This window comes from Anolis sagrei, chromosome 2, assembly GCF_037176765.1.
Source record: "Anolis sagrei isolate rAnoSag1 chromosome 2, rAnoSag1.mat, whole genome shotgun sequence".
Taxonomy (NCBI): Eukaryota; Metazoa; Chordata; class Lepidosauria; order Squamata; family Dactyloidae; genus Anolis; species Anolis sagrei.
The window spans coordinates 135,854,454-135,880,091 of NC_090022.1; the positions used below are offsets into that span (position 1 = coordinate 135,854,454).

A 25,638-nucleotide genomic window follows, 5' to 3' on the forward strand; every position below is an offset into this window, starting at 1 on the left:
TGACCATAGGAATGGAACAACGGAAATGATATCGGATTGTGGGTTGACGATGAGACGATTCGGAATGTAGTAGAAATTTTATAGTAATGTTGATGTTTTTGATAAGATGTTTTTCTGATAATAATGAATTGTGGATTATTTTGCACTATGTTTTGTAATTTGCACTTGTTTTTTCATGTTGTACACCGCAATGAGTCGCCCTTGGGCTGAGAATTGCGGTATATAAGCGAGGTAAATAAATAAATAATAAATAAATAAATCCTTGTTTCCACAGTAAGTCATTTTTTTCAAAATCCAATTATCACAGGGACAGAAAGTGAGGGGAAATTTTTTGCACGAACTGCAAAACAAACACCATTACAGGAGTATTAACCCTTCCCTATGTCATCCAAAGCTAAAAGATAAATAGTTTTGGCTGGAGTTACACTTTAAAATGTACCTGTTCTGACTTACAATCAAATTTAACTGAAGAACAAACCTACAGAAGCTATCTTGTTCATAACTTGAGGATTTCCTGTACTTCTCACTAAACACAGGTCATATCTTGGAAGACAGAGCTTGTGTGAATTATCCATGGACGGTGAGCACTAGACGGTGAGCACTGCACAGAATTCAAGTTTCTCTGTTAATATTCAGTTGATTCCTCAGGTTCCTCTAATTGATATGGACACCAATTAGCACGTCTCAGTAGTCTATACAATATAGCACAGCGATCTGGCTTCCTGGTATGACCGCTTTAACTTTAAAATATTTTTTTAAAGTTTTACAAGATTTTAAAAATGTTTCTATATTTACAAGATATGAAGGGGAAACTTTTAGAACATGTGCAGATGAGGGTCTATTTGGAATACATGTCACAAATAAATACATAAATAATTAAACCAAAATAAATACCAGAGCCAGTTTTCTAATCAAGATTGCTTTTCTATGGGAACCAGTTGTTCTGGACATCTCTGTCCTAACTCTGAACATTTTAATATCACAGTGCATGTTGCTTTTTGAGTGTCAACTCCCAACAACCTCAATTAAGGGGGGTGGGAGACTGGCTACACCTGCTAGCTACTGCAAAAGAGAGGGTGACATCTTACAAAGCAGAGAAAATGAATACAACTAGACAAATAAATGTTTTATTTCTTTTATAAAATGTGTCTAAATTGCCTTGAACTGACTGGTAAGTGACACAGAAATAACTATCAAACTAAATTAAAAAACTAACATACCTTTCATGGAGTAAGAGTGAAATTTACAAAAAAATTGACTCACATTATTGCAGTAGAATAACAATAAAGCACGAGTCTTATGCAACCTCATTTAGCACAGCAATCACAATGAAAACAAGTCCCTCAGTTGTGTTTTATGTGCATGAAAAAATGTGCTTTGGCTGTTTGGAAAAATATACTGTGCTCACAACAGACGGTCCACCTTGAGGCTACACATACAAATTGCAACTACTAAAACAGATCTGCACAAAGCATGAAAATATTTGTGCTGAAAGGCATCTAGAGTTCATGGTCTGCCTACTTCATGGTCTGCCTACTTCATTTGTTCACCTGTCTCAAAATGCAGCTCATTCATATGCTCCTTGGTGATATATTAGCACCCAATTTTTGATATGTGACACAGTACTGTTCCACAAGAGGAGAAGAAAGAGAAGACCAGGACGTATTGCTTTCAATGTTCCAATCTCAGTTCAAATCATACATTATCATTTGGCAGGCCAATCTCTCCTAATCCGGCGTCGTATGTAATGTTGGTGGTCATGGTGTAGAGAAACAACATAAAGATCTGAATCAATTATCATGTCAGGGCTTCTGGAAAGGATTCCACGAACTTTAAATGTCTTCAAGATGGTCCTCATAACATGGCCATCACATGTATCATTTTCTTAACTCAATCTCTGCCCTCAAAATGAGCAAATAATGGATACAGTGTTGGATTTATTATCTGTCTGTCTGTCTGTCTGTCTATCTATCTAAAACATTGATATTCCGCCTTTCTCACCCCGAAGGGGACTCAGGGCGGAGCACAACATACAAACGGCAAACATTCAATGCCGATACATGAATTCATTATATGCATACATAAACATTTATCTCATCAATCAAATACACTGTTTAAAACTGTCCCAATCATCTGCATGAAATCGAATCACCTTGGTAAGGTATACTATCGCTGCTTCATTGCACTGCCCCAAAAACTTGGCTCTGGGACCAAGCTTGGTCCCACAGCCAAGTTTTTACCATCCTTCTGAAGGACAGGAGGGAGCGGACTGATCTAATCTCAGCAGGAAGGGAGTTTCATTGCCGGGGGGGGGGGGGGGATCACCAAGAAGGCACTCTCTCTCATCCCCACCAATCGTGCCTGTGACAATGGTGGGACGGAGAGCAGGACCTTCTCAGAGGATTTACCATGTGCTTAAGCACAGAGAATCGTCCTGCCTCCCAAAAACACTATGATAGTTTGCTCGTGTGCTACAACAGGTGTTCTGTTTTGGAATGATTCAAGACACAATGATAGAGTTGATAGTCTATGGGAGTGTGCCACAAAACCGGGAGTGTACATCTACTGGGTTGACCTCCTTCAAGGCCCAAGGAAGTAGCCTCATAAATTAACTGGCACAAGGGCCTCATTTGAATAGATATCTTATAACTGCAAGCTGGCAAATGGGAACTAACTTATTAAGTTAATGTAGATTTGTCGAAGGCTTTCATGGCTGGAATCACTAGGTTCTTGTAGGTTTTTTCGGGCTATAGGGCCATGTTCTAGAGGCATTTCTCCTGATGTTTCGCCTGCATCTATGCTTGCCATAGATGCAGGCGAAACATCAGGAGAAATGCCTCTAGAACATGGCCCTATAGCCCGAAAAAACCTACAAGAACTTAATGTAGATTGTTCTTTAACACAGTAGTCATGTAATTGTAATTAGTAGAGAACTCTTTATGTTTCATTATTATATGTAGCTTACTTTCTATGTGATTTTACAGTATCAATAATACAAATATTGTTTAGAAATGAATAAATGTCTATAATGAGGGAAACATGAAAATTCCACACAATTTTCCTTTCCTGCTTCTGCAAAGATGATTAGCGATGGGATGGAATTTTTTTTCTCCACCCAATTTCCCCAATTTTCTGTTTGTTGCATTTTTTCCAGGCCTCCACCTTTAGGGACAACCAGAGGTCAGGGACAATATGTGCAGGAAAGAGATTAGACACATGTCGCATGTATGCATCCTTAGATCATCATCACTGTGATTTTATTTTGAACAACACTGGGGAAAAACTGGAAAGGGGGATTCCTGCAATATCTTTTCAAAGGTATTAGCTTTATGGTTTATAAATAAGTTTGAAATTATGGAAAATCCAGTGTTGCCTTAGGCTTCTATTGCTTAATTAATGAATATTCTATGTATGTGTGTTTAAATGTTTCTGCCATATATAATCTTTAGCTTCCAGCTACTGCAATATGTCTTACTGGGAAAAACGATGGTGCTACTCTATGAAAACAGATCTCTTCCCTGAGAACTATAGGTGGCCAAGGAAAATTGGATAAAGTATATAAGGAAAAAGAAGTTCTCAATGAGAAAAGAAAATGCACACACGACTCGTCATTCACTGCAACAGGAACAAGAAGGAATGGAATGCAAGGAAATCTACGTTAAGTGGCCACAAAAAGATAAGTTTCTGTCAATTTTTCATGCACGAAGTTCCTAGATTATAAAAGTATGATGAAAAAAGGATGGGACATAACAAAATAAGTAGCAATATAAAACTCTGGAAATGCAGAAAGCACAGGGGAAAAATATCTAACTTGAGAGGGGAATAGACAGTGGGTGTAAAATTGCAATGCTGGCAGCTTTTGTACACTTTCCTCTGCACAGCCTTTGGAAAAAAATTGGTGTGAGTAAACCTATGATCCCAGCCTAAATACTCAAACATCATCAGATTCCATCTGATCCTGGAAACAGCTCTTGTTAGTGTAGTCTGAATATTCCTCATCCAAAATTTTGCAATAAGGAATGCGCCCAAATCCGAAACCTTTAGGAGCTACAAGTATACTTGAACAGTATTTGGAAGACTGAAGAGATGTGTGGCAAGAATCCATGCCTCCCATGATTTCATACGTTCTCACATTTATGTCCAGCCAAATGCATTAGGAGAGCCACCACAGCAGCCTCCTCAATGGTGAAAGTAGGCAGCTGACCGCCTGATCACTGCTAGCTTACTAGATTTCCATCCGGAGAAGACTTGGTAGAAAAGGGGATCCACTGGTGAAAATGGGGGGACGGGGACAGGAAGGGAGTTGTTTATTGGTGTGTGACTCTTCTTTGGATCAAGGCTGGAAACAATTGCCAGAAGCCACTACTGCTTTATTTCCCGCTCTAGACCTCACTTTGGCTGGAGTGGCACTAATGGAGAAGGAGAAACAGTAGCCAACGCAGCTACTGCTTGTGCACACTCAGGCACACTCCCTCCCACTCCCTTTCTCTTCCCTGAACCAGGTGACATCCAAGAAAGTGTGTCTGACAGCTGTGAATTTATAGACAGAGGTCTATATGTACTGTATTCCATTGTCGGTCTCCCATTGGGTGTGAGATCAACAAAAAGGAAACGTAAGTTACCTGGCAAAATAACTTCTGGGCATTCATTTCCTAAGAAAATCCCATGAAATTCATGGGGCTATGAATGAGTGACTTGAAACCATATACACATGAACTGATGATCATCATAGGCAATCACTCATGGCCAAGTATGAGTTTCTTCCAAAGGTAGAGTCTTGGTGGTGGGTTCGTAAATTACTGTAGAGACCTATTTTGGATCTGCAGGGTCTTTCACAATGAGAATATACATTTCCAGGTGGAAAGCAGTCACAAGGGTTTGCTTGACGTTGCTTGATAATGACCTCATCCAGAATATTTTATTAATTGCAATAAAATAAAACATTCCACAATAATTCCCCAGGTATTCTATTTTCTTCCCTCACATCTCTGCCTCGTTCCTTCAGGATAGGCCAAGATATTTTACTGTTGAAAGCAAAACCTAAATAATGTCCCTGCCCTCCATGCCAGAGCCAATACATTAGAATGTTTTGATACAACAATGAGACACAAGGTTCTCCCTCTATCAATCAATGCTCTTTGTTATCTGGATGCTGACCTAGATAGGTCACTTTGCTCTGTAGGAATAGCCTGGTTTCAGATAAGGTCTCATCAGCACACAAGCTTCACTGCTTACACAGATTCCTTTCACCTGCCAAGGCCACCAAATTCATTTCAACTGAGATATCAGATGCAAGCCTTGGATGAAATAAAATATGAGACATGCATATGAGGAATAAAAAAAAAGTACCTGTGTGTATTAATTCCTTATTTGCTGCAGGAAGGTTTAATCTCTTTTTATTTTAAATGAAATCTGGTGTGTAATTAATAAAAAAGACAAAGCTTTCCCCTTGACATTAAGTCTAGTCATGTCCGACTCTGGAGGGTGGTGCTCATCTCCTTTTTTTAAGTCAAAGAGCCGACATTGTCCGTAGACACCTTCAAGGTCATGTGGCTGGCATGACTGCATGGAGCACTGCTACCTTCCCACCGAAGCGATACCTATTGTTCTACTCACATTTGCATGTTTTCGAAGTGCTAGGTTGGCAGAAGCTAAGGCTAAAAGTGGGAGCTCATCCCACTCCCCAGATTCAAACAGCCGACCTTTTGGTTAGCAAGTTCAGCAGTTCAGAGGTTTAACCTATTGCACCACCAGGGGCTCCATGTAATCAATAGTATGTATATATTCAGATGCAACAAAATTCTTGGAAAAGAACCAAAACTAAACATGTATCCTTCTCTGGAAATGTGCACTTGGTATTCAAGAAGGAAAAAAATATATAACTTATAAAAAACTTATAAAAAACCTGAGATTTCTATCTGAGAATATTTTAATAAGATGCCCAACTTTACCATCCAGCATAATCAAGGAAATGATGGGAGGGCACCAGGTCAAATATATCCTGCCCAGAAGCACACATATGGGTCACTTTAGAAGGGAAAACACATTGTGGGGAAGGAGTATCAGGTTGGTTTTTTTTTCTTATTATTGTGAGGAGGCATCCACAGGATATTACCTAATAAGCAGATCTGCCATGTTTTGGTCTGCAAAATCAATCCAGCAGCACAAAGAAATCCCCTCACAACTCTAGTTAACTTGTCTTGATGCCTGCATACAAGCTTCTGAGTAAACCCAATGACCTCCACAATGGGTGGGTATTGGCTCAGTACCGCTTTCTCTGCATGAAGAACAACAAACCTTGTTCTCCACTCACCCCTTCTCTATCACAAAGCAAGCCAACCTAATCAGCCAAATGAATTCAGCTCAAGACTGCAACAGTAAGACTCTTAGTCCAACTGTTACTGACAAAGCAACTAGACAAAAAAACATACCAGTTGCAAATTCTGAAGATGCCTGCCATAGATGCAGGTGAAATGTCAGGGAAAATGCTGCCAGAACACGGCCGTACAGCCCAGAAACCACACAACACCCCACCTGCAAATCGTTTTGCAGATGAGGAAATTTTACTTTGTGCGAAACATTACTTTGTTGCATGAAATTCCGCTTACAATACAATACTTTAGGGATCCTTTAAGTAGAAGGTTGGTCTCTCAGACTGTGGCGGGGGGGAGGGGGGGAGAGACTTTAATTGTGTGTGGGTACGTGTGCATGCATGATGTGTGTGTACATGTGTCGACTGTACCACACATGCACCATTGCTCAGACTCACCTGCCCTCACCACACACCCAGTGCCACCACAGCCACCATGCACCTGCCCCACTGCCGCCACACACATGCAGCTGCTGATGCCGCTTACATGCTCCAGCTGTGCACTATGTGCAATGTGCAGGTAGAGGCGGGGGCCGAGAAAAAGATCTTGGTGGGCCAGATTCAGTCCACAAGCCTTAGCTTCAGGGCCCCTCAATAGTTAACAGTCCAGGAGCTAGAATACACTTTGTCACCAGGTTTTCCCAGTTTGTTCTGGGCCCAAAAGGGAGGGGGTGGTAACATCAAAATCAAAACTGGGAATTAATGCCAAATTCTGGCACCAAGAAGATCAAGGGCAAAAGGAAAGACAAATCAAACAGATTATCCAATCACTTTATTTGCTATTCTGGAAACAAAGACACCTTCAGGGGAATGGAAAGATTGATAATTTTTACTTCTTGAACTTTTTTCCCTGTTTCCTTCTCTTTATGTTCTCTGTATCAACTGTTCTAAGCTACACCCTTTTCTGCTAAACTTCCTGGAAGACAAACTTGATAGGAGTCCCCTAGTTCTCTATGGTCCTCCTATTCCACAGACCGCTGTAACATAAAATTCAGTTGCTGCTGGAACACACAGAGGCCAATTTTTAAGTGCAAGTATGTTGTTAAAAATTAAACTAAGTATTAATTAGAGCCAGCTTTCAACAGCAAATGATACCACTGAATTGGTTTTAGAAACCAAATTTTAATGAACCACATTCAGTTTTGTGCCTTCAAGTCATTTCCAACACATGATGACCCTAAGGTGTTCCCCCTTACCCAAGGTTTGTTTTTAAATTGCCTTTATCCTCCTATGCTTCTGAAAGTACATGGTTTGCCCAATATCATCCAATGTGTTTTGATAACCAAGTGGAGATTCAAATCCTCATCTCCAGAGTCGTAGTCCAATGCTCAAAATACTGTACTACACTACACTGGGCTCTAAATATTAAATTGTAGAAGTGAAAATACCGGTATTAAGGTACCTGAAATATAAAAATAAATAAAGTGATAGAAATGGATGTGAGGGAAGAACTGACACTGAAATACAAATTAATCAAAAGAACATTGAGATCCACAAAAAGTGTGACTGTCAAGCACCTGAAAAACCCGAAAAGTAGCCACACTGACATTTATTCATCCTTGTTTTTGAGAAATACAGGAGATATATTTGGATCTTGTTGCCTCACTTCAATACCACCGCCACTAATGGAAAAAAAAAAAGAAAAATATATAATGGCACTCAAGGTGTTGGAACATCTTCACCACAAAGGAAAACTAAAGCAACGAGGACTTGAAAGTTTAAAGAAAATGTTTGACTGAGGCAGACAGGGGAATATGCTAGAGATTTAAAAGTTATGAATGATAGGATGGGGGAAGTCTTTAGAGAAAACTTGAGCTCTTTTCTAATTAATACCAGGCCTTGGATATTACTTTCCTGGGAAATGAGCCAAAAACCCAAAGAACAAAACAACAAAAGCCAAGAGCAAATGAAACTTGCTGTCACCAGATTCTGAACAAATGGGGAAAATATTTCTCAAGACTAAATGTAGTGGAGATGGTTTCTGGCCTTAAATGAGAGTCAGACCCCTTCTACACTGCCATAAAATCCAGATTATCACATCAAATAATCCAAATTATCTGATTTGAACTGGATTATATCAGTTTACACTGCTATATAATCCAGTTCAAAGCAGATAATCTGAATTTTATATGGCAATAAAATTGGGGCCTCAGGTAAGATCTACAGTGTCTTTAACACGTTTTGGAACTGCTGTAGAGTCATATAATACAGTTTGACCCTTCCAACTCAAGGGTCCCATCATCATCATCATCATCATCATCATCATCCAGCAAAACTGGATGGCCACCTGTTGGGAGGGCTTGGATTCCTCCCTGGCAGAATTGGAGTCAGATTGGATGGCCATTAGGGTCCCTTCCAACTCTAGGATTCAATTATTAGGGTTATTAAGCAAAGCAGGATGGCCACCTATCATCCCGATGTGTGTTTCTGCCTGGCAGAATTAGGGTTAGACTGGCTGGCCATTGGAGTCCCGTCCAACTCTAGGGTTCTATTATTGCTGTTGCTGTTGGGGAAAGGACATTGGACTTGGCCCTGGGCTCACCCTAGGTAAGGTAAATGTTTTCCCCTGACATTAAGTCCAATCATGTCCAACTCTGGGCGCTGGTGCTCATCTCCATTTCTAAGCCCAAGAGCCCCTACAGAAGAGGGGTAGTCTTGTATGGTGAGTATATCCCAAACTCTATATTTTAACTGGAAAATGTGGGGGTTGTCTTATACGCCCAGTCGTCTTATACACCGGAATATGGTAAGTTTATTTCAATGGAGTAGATGGATATCTTTGCAATAAAAACATTTTAAAAACTCACATACACATTACTTACTATACAGACAATCTCTGGGGAGCCTGCCAACTACCCATTTCCACCAGTTCAGATTTTGGAACATTTCCGAATTTGGGTTTTCAGACATGATTTTCAACATATACTGCAAATCACATTCAGAATCATTCTTTTTGAAAAGCATAGAGGTATAATAAATAAAAAAACAGATCTATTAATAACTAATATCTACAACAGCAAAAATTCTAGTTGTGTCCTCTGGGGGTGGTGCTCATTTCCATTTCTAAGCTGAAGAGCTGGTGTTGTCCGTAGACACCTCCAAGGTCATGTGGCCAGCATGACTGCATGGGGTGTCGTTACAATCCCATCAATGCATTATCTATTAATCTACTCATATTTGTATGTTTTCAAACTGCTAGATTGGCAGAAGTTGGAGTTAACAGTGAGAGCTCACCCCACTGCCCAGATTTGATCCACCAACCTTTTGGTCAGCAAGTTCAGCAGCTCGGCAGTTTAACCCAGTGTCAGGGAAAACCTTTACCTTTACTACAACAGCAAAATGGGCCCCAATCTTCAATGGTAACTATCACTACATACCAATACAGGGGAGTGGGAGAGAGAGAAAGAGGGGGATTGTTTTCCTAATAATCCATGTGTTTTACAAAATAATTTGACTAGCCACTGTTTCAATAGGATGCAAGTCTAGATGATCTGATGCTGTGAAGTCCTTGAGTTCACACCAGCCAAGTCTACAAGAACCTCTGGCGTTCCTTCAGCTCACTGTTGCAAACATTTACCACCTTGAGACTAAACAGTATTCACTGAGGTTTTTTTCCTGGCTAAATCTTCAGATACACACAGGGAGAGAGAAATAAACTGGGAAGCAAAACAGCCATTTATCTCTCAGAGGAACCTGGCAGAAACCTACTGTACTTCAAAGCTTTCAATTTTTCCTCTTTATGTAATTTTTCAAGGACTCAGTACCATTTCAACTAAACTCTTGACAGAGAGTACGGACCAGAAACTGGCATATTTATACATCTCATCACCAGATGGTTGAGATCAATGCAAGCCTGCTGGTATTAATATGATATAGTCTTCGTATGCCAACATATAACTTTGATTTCACACAGCATGCTGCTTTTTCAGTCTAGATATATCTATCAAGGAAGGCATCTCAAACCTGAGGGTCTGTAAAAAACCCAACTCTTGCACAAAATCTGAAGCACTTCACTTGAATGAGGATACTACTGCAAAAGGCTATGGTTATTTCCAGATGCCCATCACTTCCAATGAGAAATTATGTTTTCCCCAATCCTTAAATGACATCCACCCTGCATAAAAACCCTTGCATTTGAAGTCTCTCAGATCTTAAGAGGACATGAGTTAAGAACAAATTTGGACTACAATCTAGACTTTTTTGCAGAAGACAGAAGGCGTGACTCTTTCTCAATGGTACTGCCATGTTCAAAAGTTCAGAGTATCATCAGAATAAAGCTGTTTCTACAATGAAGTTGGAGGAAGCATGCATTTATACTAGTAATCACTTCCCCACTTTGTTCCATTTTCTTTAAGGAACGTGTATCTTCAGGCAGGGGACTGCTAGGAACACATCTTCAGCTCATCTGGCTAATCAATGTAAAGCACAAAAACTGGTACAACTCTTTATATCTTTCCCCAAACTACATTGATAAATATGGTCACCACTGGCAACACAATGAGATTTCCATTGCAACCGGGGAGAAAGATACCAAATGTGCAGAAATGCATAGTAAAGAGAGAATGGGATAGAACATGGGTCCTCAAACTTTTTAAACAGAGGGCCAGGTCACAGTCCCTCAAACTGTTGGAGGGCCGGATTATAATTTGAAAAAAACATGAATGAATTCCAATGCACACTGCACATATCTTTTTTGTAGTGCAAAAACACCTAAAACAATGTAATAATTAAAATGAAGAATAATTTTAACAAATATAAACTTATTAGTATTTCAATGGGAAGTGTGGGCTTTCTTTTGGCTCACGATAGGATTGTTGTTGTTGTTGCGTGCTTTCAAGTGGTTTCAGACTAAGGTTGACCCTGAGTGAGGGCCGGGTAAATGACCTTCGAGGGGCGTATCTGGCCCCCAGGCCTTAGTTTGAGGACCCCTGGGGTAGAAGAAGTAAACAGGTCATAGGAACTATTTTGGAAAAAAACTTAGAAATTATGTCTCTTCTATCAATACCCTGGGATGAGTTGCACAATCCATATTAATTTTGGGTGGAGTTGAAAGAAAGGTAGTGGCTCTGACTTGGGCTTCAAAATAAACTTATGTAATACTAAATGGCAAGTGTATTGTATTACATATTTACATTCATCGGAATTTAAGTAACTTTTCTAATTTTAGTCAATGTTTCATATTTTAGAACTGAATACTTAGCTTCAAGGTTGGGCAGTATGAATTTCTCTTTTCTTTTAACTCCAGAATCCAAACAGTCAATCTCTACTTCACAAATTCCTCCTCAGGAAACACTGAAGCCAGAATATACTCTGAAGGCAAATTAAATGTACCCTTTTCCCCTCATTCTGTCACGTTCGTTGCTTCAATGAACCAAACAGAACTGAAAGCCTGCGTAGCTATCATTGGCTTTATGCAAAATTTCTAACAGAGAGCTATACTTTAAAGGGGGTGCTCAAACTGAAAAAATATACAATAAATTATGATGTCATAAAGCATTCCAGTACATTTGGTACTGTCTGCAAAGACAGGAGTATCTAGCGTATCAGAGCAAAGAGCTGCCTGAGGCAATGTTCCACAGTTCACAGAATACTTTTGTGACTATTTTCTACAAAGTGCAGCTTGGAGGGGAAGAATGCTTGGGAGAAATCACAAAAATAAAACTATTGGGTTGTGCCTAGTGCGAGTTGAAATGCACTGGATGAATTGGGAAGGGTGCAGAGATTTTTCTACAGGCTCATTTGTAGATCTTCAACAATGGAGCTACAAGCACCTGTATTTGTACACTACCATCACCATATCGACAGGACTGGCACCTGCAATTTCATTTATCAACTCCTCATAAAATATGGCCTCTATAGATATTTCCTATACTTACTACAATATAATCCACTTAATGTAGCTGCATCCCAGGTGAAAAAATCACAGTGGGTGTCTGCATGTGTGATTCCCTATCTGGAATTAGTGGTACATGGCTCAACTGCCATCTTGCACTCCCCATGCTTAGATGTCCCAGGAACAGGGGATGGCTCTCCTCTCCTGCCCTCTCTCACCCTGTGGCTGCCAACTACAAGGATGAAGCAAGCACCTACCTCATTTTCATCAGCTTCTCTTCCTGGTTCTGTGCCATGTGACAAACAAAGAAGCCTATAAAAAGTGAGAAGATCCTTGTAGCTGGCGGCCACAAGGCAGGAGAAACACATTTGGACCCCTGCCCACCAGTGCTGGACTGGTTTTGACATGACTGGGTACTGCGAATGACCTCCCACCACCAAAATAGTTCAGGGGATTGGCTGGAGGTTGGAACCGATGTTGTGCTCCCTGATTCCACCTTGCATTCTATGTAGAACTGTCTATAGTGTCAGTGTAAACCCATGTTAATTTTTTTTTAACCTTGAAAACCCTTTGATGAGGAAATACAAAATAAAAGAAGAGATAGTACTACAAGATAAAACTTATACAGAATGTATTGTCGAAGGCTTTCATGGCCGGAATCACTGGGTTGTTGTAGGTTTTTCCGAGCTATATGGCCATGTTCTGGAGGCAATTTTTCTCCTGACGTTTCGCCTGCATCTATGGCAAGCATCCTCAGAGGTAGTGAGGTCTGTTGGAAGTAGGAAAAATGGGTTTATATATCTGTGGAATGACCAGGGTGAGACAAAGGACTTTTGTCTGCTGGGGCTAGGTGTGAATGTTTCAGCTGATCACCTTGATTAGCATTCAATGGCTTGGAAGTGCCGAATGTGGGAGGAATTAAGATGTGGAAGGAATTATGCTGCATATTTGTTGTTATTATCATGTTTGTAAATGGTTTTATATTGTGTGAAAATATTAATCTTTTAATATTGTAGTCTACTTAACTTCTTTTATTTGTGCACTGTAGTTCAGTTATGTGTCCCATTCATAGAATCATAGAGTTGGAAGAGACCTCATGGGCCATCCAGTCCAGGAGAAAGGATATAAATTATAAACAATTCTTATCTGAATTCTTAGAGATTGGCTATTAGTCAGCATGATGCACAATGCTATGACATAGTGTAAGGCAGCTTCTATACTGTTTAATAGCTTCCTATATGCCTGCTTTCAGACCACTGATTTGACAAAGGGTGTGTTGGACGAACAACCAACAGAATTAAGCTGCTAGACCAGCCAGAATCCTGTGAAACACCATGGCCAGCATCCTTTCTCCATCTAGATCAGTAGGTGAAAAGACTGCTGACAGTAGCAACTTTCCAATCCTACATTGGAAACTGATCTCAGTCATCACTTAGCAAGATTCTTCTAATTTCCGTGCACAAAACAGCTGTTTCTCCATTCGAAGTTTTTTTTTATTTCTTACGAATTTGTCTGACTTGTGTAAAATTGAAAAATCAAGGCTAACAACAAAAGATGCCCTATGAAGACATCATCAACAACTTAATTCATTCCCCACATTCTTCTAAAACTGCCACTCAAAGCACTGAGAAATTAAAATTAGTGCAATATGAAGGCAACATCAAAATGTAATTAAACTACAGATTGAGCATCCAATATCCAAAATGTGTGTGATGAGAAGTGTTTGTCATTTCAGGTTCTTTTGGGCTTTTTGTTTTTGTAATGCCTGTATTTAGATATGCTATATATTGAGATGATCTTGGAGATGATACCCAAGTCTAAACATGCAATATATATTTCACGTATAGCTTATAAATATAGGCTGAAAGGCGTTTTATACAATACTTTAAATAGTTTTGTAAATAAAACAATGTGTGTACATTGAACCATCAGAATACCAAAGGTACCATTATATCACAATTTTGGATTTTGGAACATTGTGGATTTTGGAATTCCAGATAATGGATAATCAACTTTTTAAAAAAAAATAAAAAAATAAAATGCTTGTTCAGGCCTAGGTGGTGAGGTTAGGTTTTTGTAAAATGCTTGTTCGTTTGTATTCTTTTCCACACTGTATGTTTTTAATTATTTAATTTAAAAAATGAATTTAAAACAATTCAAAAATGCTTTCACATTCTATTTTAACCTGCTTAAATTTGATTTGTATACAATATTTTCATTCATGTATTTTATTACAATTTTATGTTAATTCTGTTTTAAGAGATGCCAAGGTATATAAATGCCACCAAATGTAGGTCAGTGGATTGTTCTCCCCCACCTAGACTGTGAGCCACAATTACAACTTCCTGATATTCAGACTAATCTCACTCTAACACATGTTGCAGTCGGGTTCCAACAGCCAACTGTCTTTCAAAAACCTGCAAACATGAGTTAGCTATAGAAACGCTTCACCCTTTCAATGCAAGCCAGGAAATCCTGCAGAGATGACTTAACTCTATTAATCATTCAGTCCCAAAAGGAACCGGCTATCACAAAATAGCACAAAACCTGGCATGTGTTTTCTTCTCCTCTTCAGAAAGCCTCATGGTAATTCCACTTGATTTCCTGACTCAGCCAAATCTCACTTACAGATGCTACACTAACTCTTGGGTTAATACATACACTGGGAACAAACATCTGATGTTTCCCACATCGGAAGATGATCCAGACATATTTAATCAGGTAACAAAAACATTCCAATGCACCGTTATCCTTCCTCGGGGGAAAATAGTATCTAGCATGTAGCATAAAAGATATGTGACCAGAAAAAGCTGGTGCTGATTTGGAAATATTAAAAATAGAAATTTCAAATAAACAACAGCTGAAATTACAGAAACGGGAAGAATTTCTCTTTCTACAAATTCTGTCTTACAATATTTGTTGCTGGCTACTAAAATGAATTTCCTCTGGATAGATTTGGTCAAGAAAACCCAATGACAGGGTAACCGTAAACTGGATTCAAGTAGAAGGCATATAACAACAGCGGCAACATTTTACTTATGTGCACTTGTCTTAGCAGACAATATTATGAGTAGTATACTATATTCTGCTTCGGTTAGACCTCATCTGAAACACTGTGTCCAGTTCTGAGCACTACAATTCAACAATTCAAGAAGAATACTGACAAGCTGGAATGTGTCCAAAGGACGGTGACCAAAATGATAAAAGGTTTGGTAACCAAGCCCTGGGAGGAGTGGCTGAAGGAGCCGTGTAGGTTGAACCTGGAGAAGAGAAAATTGAGCAGGAACATCACTGCCATATTTAAATATTTGAAAGGAGGAGAGGTAAGCATGTTTTCTACTGCTCTAAGTAAGATACAGAGCAATGGATTCAAATTGTACAAAAAAAGATTCCGCTTAAACATTAGGAAGAACTTCCTAACAGTAAGAGCTCTTTAGCAGTGAAATATGCTGCTTCGCAGGGTGATGGACTCTCTTTCGCTGGAGATTTTTAAGCAGAGACTGGATGGCCATCTGTCGGTGATGGTTTGAACTGGGTGTTCCTGCATGGCAGGGGGTTGGACTGGACGGCCCATATGCTCTCTTCCAATGCTATAATTCTATATAGGTGTTTTAAGGAACAGTACTAAGTATCTAGTTCAGAAGTGTGGGTTTTTTTAAAAAAAATGTCACCACATATATTGTTGTTATGGTTGTTGTTCATTCGTTAAGTTGTTTCCGACTCTTCGTGACCTCATGGACCAGCCCACGCCAGAGCTCCCTGTCGGCCATCACCACCCCCAGCTCCTTCAAGGTCAATCCAGTCCCTTCAAGGATGCCATCCATCCATCTTGCCCTTGGTCAGCACCTCTTCCTTTTTCCTTCCATTTTCCCCAGCATCATTGTCTTCTCTAAGCTTTCCTTTCTTCTCATGATGTGGCCAAAGTACTTCATCTTGGACTCTAGTATCCTTCCCTCCAATGAGCAGTTGGGCTTTATTTCCTGAAGTATGGACTGGTTGGATCTTCTCGCAGTCCAAGGCACTCTCAGAACTTTCCTCCAACACCACAGTTCAAAAGCATCTATCTTCATTCGCTCAGCCTTCCTTATGGTCCAGCTCTCCCATCTCTTCACTATTTTATCGAGGTTAGTCATTGATCTCCTCCCAAGAAGTAAGCATCTTCTTATTTCCTGGCCGCAGTCTGCATCTGCAGTAATCTTTGCACCTAGAAATACAAAGTCTGTCACTGCCTCCACATTTTCTGCCTCTATTTGCCAGTTATCAAATAATTCTTGTTGCCATAATCTTGGGTTTTTTTTATGTTTAGCTGCAACCCAGCTTTTGCGCTTTCTTCTTTCACCTTGATTAGAAGGCTCCTCAGCTCCTCCTTACTTTCGGCCATCAAAGTGGTATAATCTGCATATCTAAGGTTGTTAATGTTTCTTCCTGCATTTTTTACCCCAGCCTTGCATTCATCAAGCCCCACACATCACATGATGTGTTCTGGATACAAGTTGAATAAGTTGGGTTGTTATGGTACCTTCTTAGAAAACACGCCAAGCCTTACTTGAAGGGGGAAAATAAAAATGCATGTTTATTTCAGCTAGCCAGGACTCTGGGTGGATCACTACAATAAAAATTCCTGAAGACCCCATATGGTCTTTGAACAAAGCTTTACATTCAAAGCATTTTAAAGGCCCTACATAGTTTCATTTGTACAAAGGATCAGCCAAGGTGATGTCCACAAAGCAGTAACTTTTCCCCTTTAAGCAGAAGCGTTCCTTCCATGTACTGTACATTCCCTGATCACATGGTGCTCCTACTATCTCAAACAGTATCATGCAAGTGAAAATGTTTTTATGATCTTACTAAGCCCTACATTGTAAGTGGACCTCATTTTTAAGTTCAGAACAAGGTTTTGGGACCAAAATTGTGAATTTTGATAGAACACATTGATAAGTCATTCTAAAGAAGGAAAAGCACCACTGTCATATCAGGGACCAACCACTACTGGCCACCACCATCACCATTTTCCTGTCCAGACATTCAAAAAAATCAGAAGTGGTGCCATGGCAGAAAGACTATGCTTCTTTTCTGTTCTCAAGGATGGACTAAGCCTGAGGCAGATTTTTTAAATTAAATTTTCTAGACTTATACATGAGTGTATACGGTAAGTCAAGAGTCCCCAAACTAAGGCCCGGGGGCTGGATACGGCCCTCCAAAGTCATTTACCCAGCCCTTGCTCAGGGTCAACTTAAATCTGAAATGACTTGAAAGCACTATCTCATCAGCCAAAACCAGGCCCACACTTCCCATTGAAATACTAATAAGTTTATATTTGTTAAAATTGTTCTTAATTTTAATTATTATATTGTTTTAAAGTGTTTTTTGCACTACAAAAAAAGATATGTGCAGTGTGCATAGGAATTCATTCGTGTTTTTGTCAAATTATAATCCAATCCTCCAACGGTTTGAGGGACTGTGACCTGGCTCTCTGTTTAAAAAGTTTGAGGACCCCTGCACTAAGTGAAGAGAAGAATTTGAAAGAATATAAGATGAGAACCTAGAAAAGTATAGTCCAAAATTAACAAACAAAGCTCATTCAGCTAAAAAAAAAAAAAAGCCTCTTTGCCCTTCTAAACATGGAGACAGAAGAGAATGTCAGTTTCACTGCCCTCACTTTGTAGAGGATAATTTTTTTTGAACTCTTGAAACAGCCTCTCAAAGCCCTTTGAGAATCAGCATGGAGTTGTGGTTTGAGCACTGAACTACATCTCAGGAGACCAGGGTTCAATTCCCTTGAATTTTAGTGAATGCAGACAGAACTGGCCTATAGATCTTGATACTCAACACAACAAAGCTGAAGCAATGAGCAGCTGGGATTGGTACAAACGAAAATACTAGGGTGCAATCACAAGCTTCCTATTTCAGCTATTCACATATTTGAAGAGGGACTCCAAAAATATGAATAGATTTTACAGTATTCGAGAAAAGGTCATCCCCTCATCCTTTCTCTAACAGGATGATCTTCAATTACCCACATCATTTCTTTCCTTGCCCAGTTTCATTATAAAGATGCTGGTTAACATTTCTAACCTTCTATCCCTATGGGATGTACTTAAAAGGAAAAGGCTTATATGTGATTCCAGCTATTTACACATTTCACATTCAGATGATATTATTCTTCATACCTTAGCACTCCTCGCGGGAAGAAAAAACAATGCCATTTCTGAACGTGACCCATTTCCTGCCATGATAGTCAAGACTGGGCCATTAAAACTGTTTATAGATGAAATGATAAATTGAAGTCAAAAAGAAAAAAAAATCTGGGATCATTGAGGTTTTTCGTACATGTGACTGTTGTCTTCCATTATGAGTTTTGATCAACAATTCACCTATGTACTGAGATAACAAAAGATTCACCAGATTGCACTTTTTCACACTTACAATAGAACTTGCTTTTCTCTCACCCATCAAAAAACTACTTATTAAAAGCAGTTCAGAAGAAGATTTTGAAGAACGCCTGATTTATAATACGCATTCCAATCTTGGGAGAAAAGGCAAAAAATAAAATCCATGAAGAGAAGACAGGATGATTGCCTTTCATATCTTATATTGTGAAACAGCTGCTTCACATGTTATCTTTGGTAAAAAAAAAAATACAGAATGAGCATGTCATTAAAAAAATCTAAATAGATTTAAATACAAAATTTGAACTATCAAAAATTCAAACTGACTTTATAAATTATATATATACATACAAGAAGTGGGTTTTTTTTCCTTGAAGAAGTACCTGAGCTAACCTAGAAAAAAAACTATCTGAAAATCATTTGCACTGCATTGGAAATAGAACCCACAGATCCCATCCACACTGCCTGGTTTTTGGTTCATTTTGTGACTGGAAGGTAAAAAAGAGAGGAAAGCCAGAAGGTCTAAAAATAGCACGTCCCATCGGAGCTATATTCAACTGCAGTTGGAGCTACATTCAAGTGTAGTCAGAGTTAAATATTGAGACCATCTTAGAGATAGCTGAACACCAAACAAGAAAGAGACAATAAGAAGAAATAAAGATTCAAGAGCCAGTGTCTACCTCTCAAAGACTTCGCCGCTCCTCATAAAGACTTTGTAGTGAGACTCAGGAGTAAAAAAAAGTCTAAAATTCTTTTCAGTTAATAAATTCCTGTTTGATTTAACTATATAGTCTCTGATCTGTTCCCTGCGCAGCCAGTTCACCTTCCAAGTAGTTAAGATAGCGTGGGGGCAGAACACTGCCATATAATGCAGTTTATAGTACAGACTCATATAATGCAGCTTAACTGCATTGAACAGAATTGAACACTAACCATATATTATAATGCAGTTTCAAATTATATTACATGGCAGTGTAGATGGGGGCTGAGATAATGGTACTTTGATTTTTGATGGTTCCATCTACACAAAATTTATTTTATGCACAAAATTATTTAAAACATTACAACCAAGCTACAAGATGGATATGAAACATGAAAGTTTCATGTTTCTTTTTAGACTTGGGACTCACCTCCATGATATTTCATTATGTATGTATATGTCAATATAGGTATTCCAAAATTCAAATCCAAAACATTTCTGGCCCCAAGCATTTCAGATAAGGAATATTTAACCTGTATATAATTGAATTGCACTGGATTAATTATGTAAGCTAAATTTAGAAGTCCCCTGATCTTGACTAGAGTAGACATGCATTCCACATACTCAGAAAGAGGTCATGTGACATTAGACTCTTCATCCTAACATCAAAACAAAAATCTGGGATGGGGGAGACAACACTCTCTCTATAACCCCACATTTTAAATTGCTGCAATGTTCTGGCCACGTGGGACTACACAAACAAGACTGATTGTTCTGATAAAAAGTGTCTCCAGCATCAAGAAAAGTTCTCTGAGCAGACACACTACAAGCCTGGTCCTGTCCATCCCATGGTAATCATGGAATAAAATGGGGAAAACAGCATAATGGCCAAGGAAAGGATTGCAAACAGACAGCTCATTCACCAACCTGTAAAGCGAAAGAGCATCACTGCTAATCATGCTGTGCCAGGAATGAGCTGCCAATCACAGACGTGGCACAGAGACGTCTTCTTGAAGATAATGTTTCCAGACTTTAATCAGGAACAACCCTGATTTAAGACATAGGGAGCTGTTTTGAAGAGCAGGGAACATATCACCCATCCTGCAGTAGTATTTATTATCCCAAACATTGATCCATGAAGTGAATGTTCCTCTAGTCTAAGGATGGAAAAGGTCTGGCTTCCACAGGTTGTTGGATTGCAATGCTTAGCTTTTTTTTTTTTCCACCACTGGTTACACTGACTGCAGCTGGGAGTTGCAGTCAGTGTTTTCACTCCTAGAACCATCACAGGGAATTGAGAGATGTTGGGGGGGGGGTGCTCTAGGAATGTGAAGAATATTCAAAACTATTTGCAAAAATTGTTGTAAAAATGCTTACTGAAATTTTGCCCAAAAGAAGTCTTGAACGGATGTTATTATGTGTCTTCAAGTCATTTTCAACTATGTTGACCCTAAGGTGATCCTATCACAGGGTTTTCTTGTCAAGATTTGTTAAGAATGTTTATCATTGCCTTCTTCTGAGGCTGAAAAACTGTGACCTGCCCAAGGTCACCCAGTGGGAATTTGAACCCTTGTCTCCAGAGTTGGGAGTTCAACACTCAAGCCGCATCACCAAGCTGGCTCTGAAAATGTGCAATGTTTGGAGGCTTTGTTGAAACAAGAAAACAGCTTTCAAATTTACCAACTACTTCCGCCAAGAAGAAAATTAGTGAATAATTACACCCATACTCTGTCCAGACAAGAAGCTGGTTCTGTCAAACAGCAGCTTAGCTACAGCCCAAGGACATCACAGGTTGATGACATCACATCAAATCTCAGTCCGAGTTTCACATTGCCCAAGAAAGTCTACACAGTGCTGGCTATTTTAGTCAAGACATTCAGCAAGGCCTATCTACCATCTCTATAGTTTTGCATGTTTCCAAGCTAATCCTCAAGCTGCAACAGATCACCCATAGGGAAACATTTTTTTCTGTGTTATTGCAGCCCAGATCTTTGCCTTTCTGGATTCTTCCCACTACATATAGCGCAGCAAAGGCAGGTTACTGTCTATCTCATGTATTTCATCCCATTTGATGCATCGGTTTAATATCTGTGTTTACTTGGCTCCTTTGTCACTTCTGGCAGGTACAGAAGGAGTGGAGAGAATGCAAAGTAGTGTTAATTTTGAAAAGTGAAAGCAAGGGATATTGGGTTAACTGGCTGAGAGAGGAAAGATCAGCCTTAAAACTCAAATAACTGCAACTCTGACCCCCTTCTGTTTGCTCCTCACTCTCAGACGAAAGCTTAACCATGAACTTACCCTGCTTCAGATTACCTGTTTGCCAGCTAGTGGGCCACTTACAAAGCTTCCCTCTTCCTCCTTTGGCTTATGCACACCATACATTACAATAAAACTGTGGGCATTCAGAAGACATGAAGCTATTGGCACTTAATTATTTACACAAGATCTTGAAGGATGCATGCTGCCTATTGGAACAACAGTACTGCTTATTCTGCAGGTTCTGGATATGTTCACTGTCAGATATCACTTGGTAACATGACGCTGTAGATTAAATCAGTTACCAGTAATCAGAAATCCTTATCTTGTCTAGGCAGTTTCCAAATAATAAAAGCCATTTTAAAGGAGTGGTAAAGCAGTCTCCTAAATATAAACAGATGAACTCATACATTAGGCAGGGATAAAAGGGAGAACACTTGGTAAAGCTGCAAGAAATACCAGCTTCCACACAAATAAGTATTAGGTAAAACATATGGAAAGTAATTAGTAATAGATCTCTACCGTTATTGTTAAAAAAACCTGAACAACTGCTAAGCCAAAAGATAGAACAAAAAAAAAAAAAGTCCTGTGCAAGAAGAAAGGTGGTACTTATATATAGTAAGTCCACATATTATGCAAGGGATCAGCTCTAGGATCCTTTTGTGTAATAAAATTTTCGGAAATCTGAAAAACTATTTTTCTCACTGAAAATACTAATATCCTAGCTTCTAGTTCATGGATCCCCAAACTAAGGCCCGCAGGCCGATGCGGCCTTACAAGATAATTTACCTCTGCCCTAAACTTTAGACTTAGGGTTGTCTTAAGTCTGAAATCCAGTCATTTCAGATTTAGGGCAACAACAAGGGACACAACAAAACGATCCTAATTCTTTACTATCTCATCAGCCAACAACAGGCCCACACTTCCCACTGAAATACTGGTAAGTTTATGTTAGTTAAAACTGTTCTTCATTTTAAATATTTTATTGTTCTTTCATTTTTTGTACAAATAAGATACGTGCAATGCGCAGATGAACTCATGTTTTTTCAAACTATAGTCCAGCCGCCCAAAAGTCTGAGGGACTGTGAACTGGCCCTCATCTTTAAAAGTTTGAGGATCCCGGTCTAGCTAAAGGATATCACAGAATCATTCTGGAGGACCTAGAATAGGAACATCTAAAAATCAGGAAGCATTTTTTGATGGTAACAGCTGTTTGTCAATGAAATATGCTGGAGGAACCGAAGACTGACATTCCTGGGAACATGTTACACATAGGTAAGTGCTACATTAGTTCCACATTCAACTCAGTTTCTAAACTCCAAGCCAGTTCTTATAATGAAGCAGCTATTATGGGTGTCCTAACAGCAAATAAATAGCAGGGAATTTATGTTAAAAAAGACTTACATTTTACAATCCTCAGTGAGAAAAATGTCTTATTTTATTGAGCCAGCCCATTGGAAGAGGTCTTTACAAAAAAAATCATTAGAGGAAAAAACAATCCTTTTGACAAAACTACAGTCTTTTCTGTACAAAGGACACCTGTTTTATAATTAAAAAATTATTGGATTCTCCTAATTATGGGTTTTTATGTTGTTGTTTATTTTTAAAAAACACTGAAATAAAATATATATATATAAAAATATGAAAAACTTCTCATCATCTTAAAGAATTGGATGAAAGAAGACTGAAACTCTGATGTGCAAAAAATAACTACTTACTTCTATAGTAAATGGTAGTCACAATCTACAAGGTCCAACCATGGACAAACCATTCATGTGAGACACACTAGAATTCATTGGCAAGTTCATTCACAGGCCAATGTTGTTTCCAATCGTGACGTTTTTCTTTCTCAATCTCTTTCCCTTTCACACATTCATACACTATATTCCATTTTAGACGAGACTGAATCTTGTCTTTGGCCTGAGGAGAATTTCACAAGCCCTCATAACCTCTGTCTGACATTATCTGTTCAACCAAAACCAAAACAAAAAACAACAGTGGCCGGTTAGCTGGGGAATACTGTTAGTCCTCCCCTGCGGGGCATAAATCACACTTGCATTTCCCTTCCGCCAGAGTCCAGAGAGTATGCTACCTTCTCAGCCCCCTGCACTGTCTTTCCCTTGCAGCTTATCTCAAACTAGGAAAACCACAGGAATTCCAAGCGGCAAATAAAAATCTGCTTGTGAGAGGCTTTGAACCCCCTTGGCTTTCTTGGAGAGCTTTTTATTTAGTTTAGCTGTTGCTTTGTTTTCTCATTCTTGTGACCAAACCTCTCAGGTCAGTAGGCTCCAAGGGAAGTTCTTCCTCCCCTACTGGATGCCCTTTGAACCATTACAAAAAAACTGAAAGGACAACAAAACATTGTCAGCAATTTCGCTCTGCTGTGTGCAAGCAGAGAAACCGACTTTGAAAGTAAGTTGCAACTGATATTCCCATACACTCTGTAAGTGACAAAACAGAACTGGAGAGCTGCTGAACAGGTTGTGCTAAACAGAGCTTTCAAATCTTCTGATTGGCATTCCCTCTCTGTTTGTCAAAATATCAGCCTTGAAGATCCCTTGAGATGTCAGGATGAAATCAGATGTATGTTCTTCTAGCACAGAGCTTTCCAAACATTTCAGGCTGGTGACACACCGACATGCATCAATTCACAACATAGTAACCCACTTTTATTAGCAAACTGGAGGTTAAACCAACCTCTTATAAGCAATATGGACATATACATGAATTATAAAAATGGAGTTTATGGGGACACAATGTATCTCTTGCTTATTTCACATAGACTCATTATGTTCATGTGACACACCTACACAGTGTAGCCAACACACTAATGTATAATGACATGTTGTAGTACAATTCTGTGATCTAAACACATCTGCAACTCCCAAATAACATCAGTGGGATTACTTGACAACTATGGGTTCAATGGGACTAACAACTAGCTTCAGGGGAGCACTTGCACTGTAAGATTAATGCAAGTTGACACCACATTAACTGAAATGGCTCAATGCTGTGGAATCATGAGCTGTAGCTGTACAAGGCCTTTAACCTCCTCTGATAAAGATTACACAGAACTGATTACACAGTGGTTTCAAACTGTATTAATTATACAGTGTAGATCAGGACTGCACAACTTGGCCCTTGTAAAGGTCCAATACAGTAGAGTCTCACTTATACAACATAAATTGGCCGGCAGAACGTTGGATAAGTGAAAATGTTAGATAATAAGGAGGGATTAAAGAAAAGGGATTAAAGAAAAGCCTATTAAATGTCAAATTACATTGTGATTTTACAAATTAAGCACCAAAACATCATGTTTTACAACAAAATGTCAGAAAATGCAATTCAATACACGGTAACGTTATGTAGTAATTACTGTATTTGCAAATTTAACACCAAAACATTGCAATGCATTGAAACAGCTGTGAATCCGGACAGAAGGCAGACTGCGTTGGATAATACAGAACGCTGGATGAGCGAAGGTTGGATAAGTGAGTACTGTATTAAAAAAAATCCGTGAGCCCTCTCTCCCGGCCTACTTGATCAGGAAGAAAGAGGAGGAGGGAGGGAGGTGAAGTGGCCCACAGTGAGCAGCGAAGGGGAAGCCCTGCCTCTTTGCCAGCCTTGCACCATCCCCCTGGGAATAGCATGAGGCTGGAAAAAGGAGGTTGACCAGAAAAGGGAATGCCTCTCCCCTTCACTGGCCTTGGCTTTTCCTTCAGTTGGCCCTTTACCTGCTTGCCTTCCTGGTCAAGAAGGCAAGCAAAAGGCCAACTAGAGAAGGGGAAGCCCAGCTCCGCCTGTGGGCTGCAAGGAAGCCCTTTGTGGGCCACATCCTGCACTCATGCCATGTGTTGTGCAGGCCTGGTGTTGATACACTCTAGGTGTGCATTTCAAGTTTAAAGACCATCTGAAACTCAACTTCAAGAAAGAAACGGAGAAAACAAACCATACTCCAATGTCTTGATAAACTCGGGTTCTGAAGAAAACTGGCTTATCATGGCACCAACCATTTAGAGCTGTAGCTTGCAGAATCCAGGTTTGCTATGGCTCTAATATCTCCATTTTAAGGAAGCAATTGCCAATGATT

The 25,638-nt window shown here is 39.4% G+C and overlaps 1 protein-coding gene across 1 annotated transcript in view; it reads right to left on the reverse strand.

Moving 5' to 3' along the window:
- The window catches only part of MAP2K6 (mitogen-activated protein kinase kinase 6), a 95,420-nt gene that overhangs the window by 48,773 nt on the left and 21,009 nt on the right, over positions 1-25,638 (reverse strand). The gene's annotated exons all lie outside the window — the stretch shown is intronic.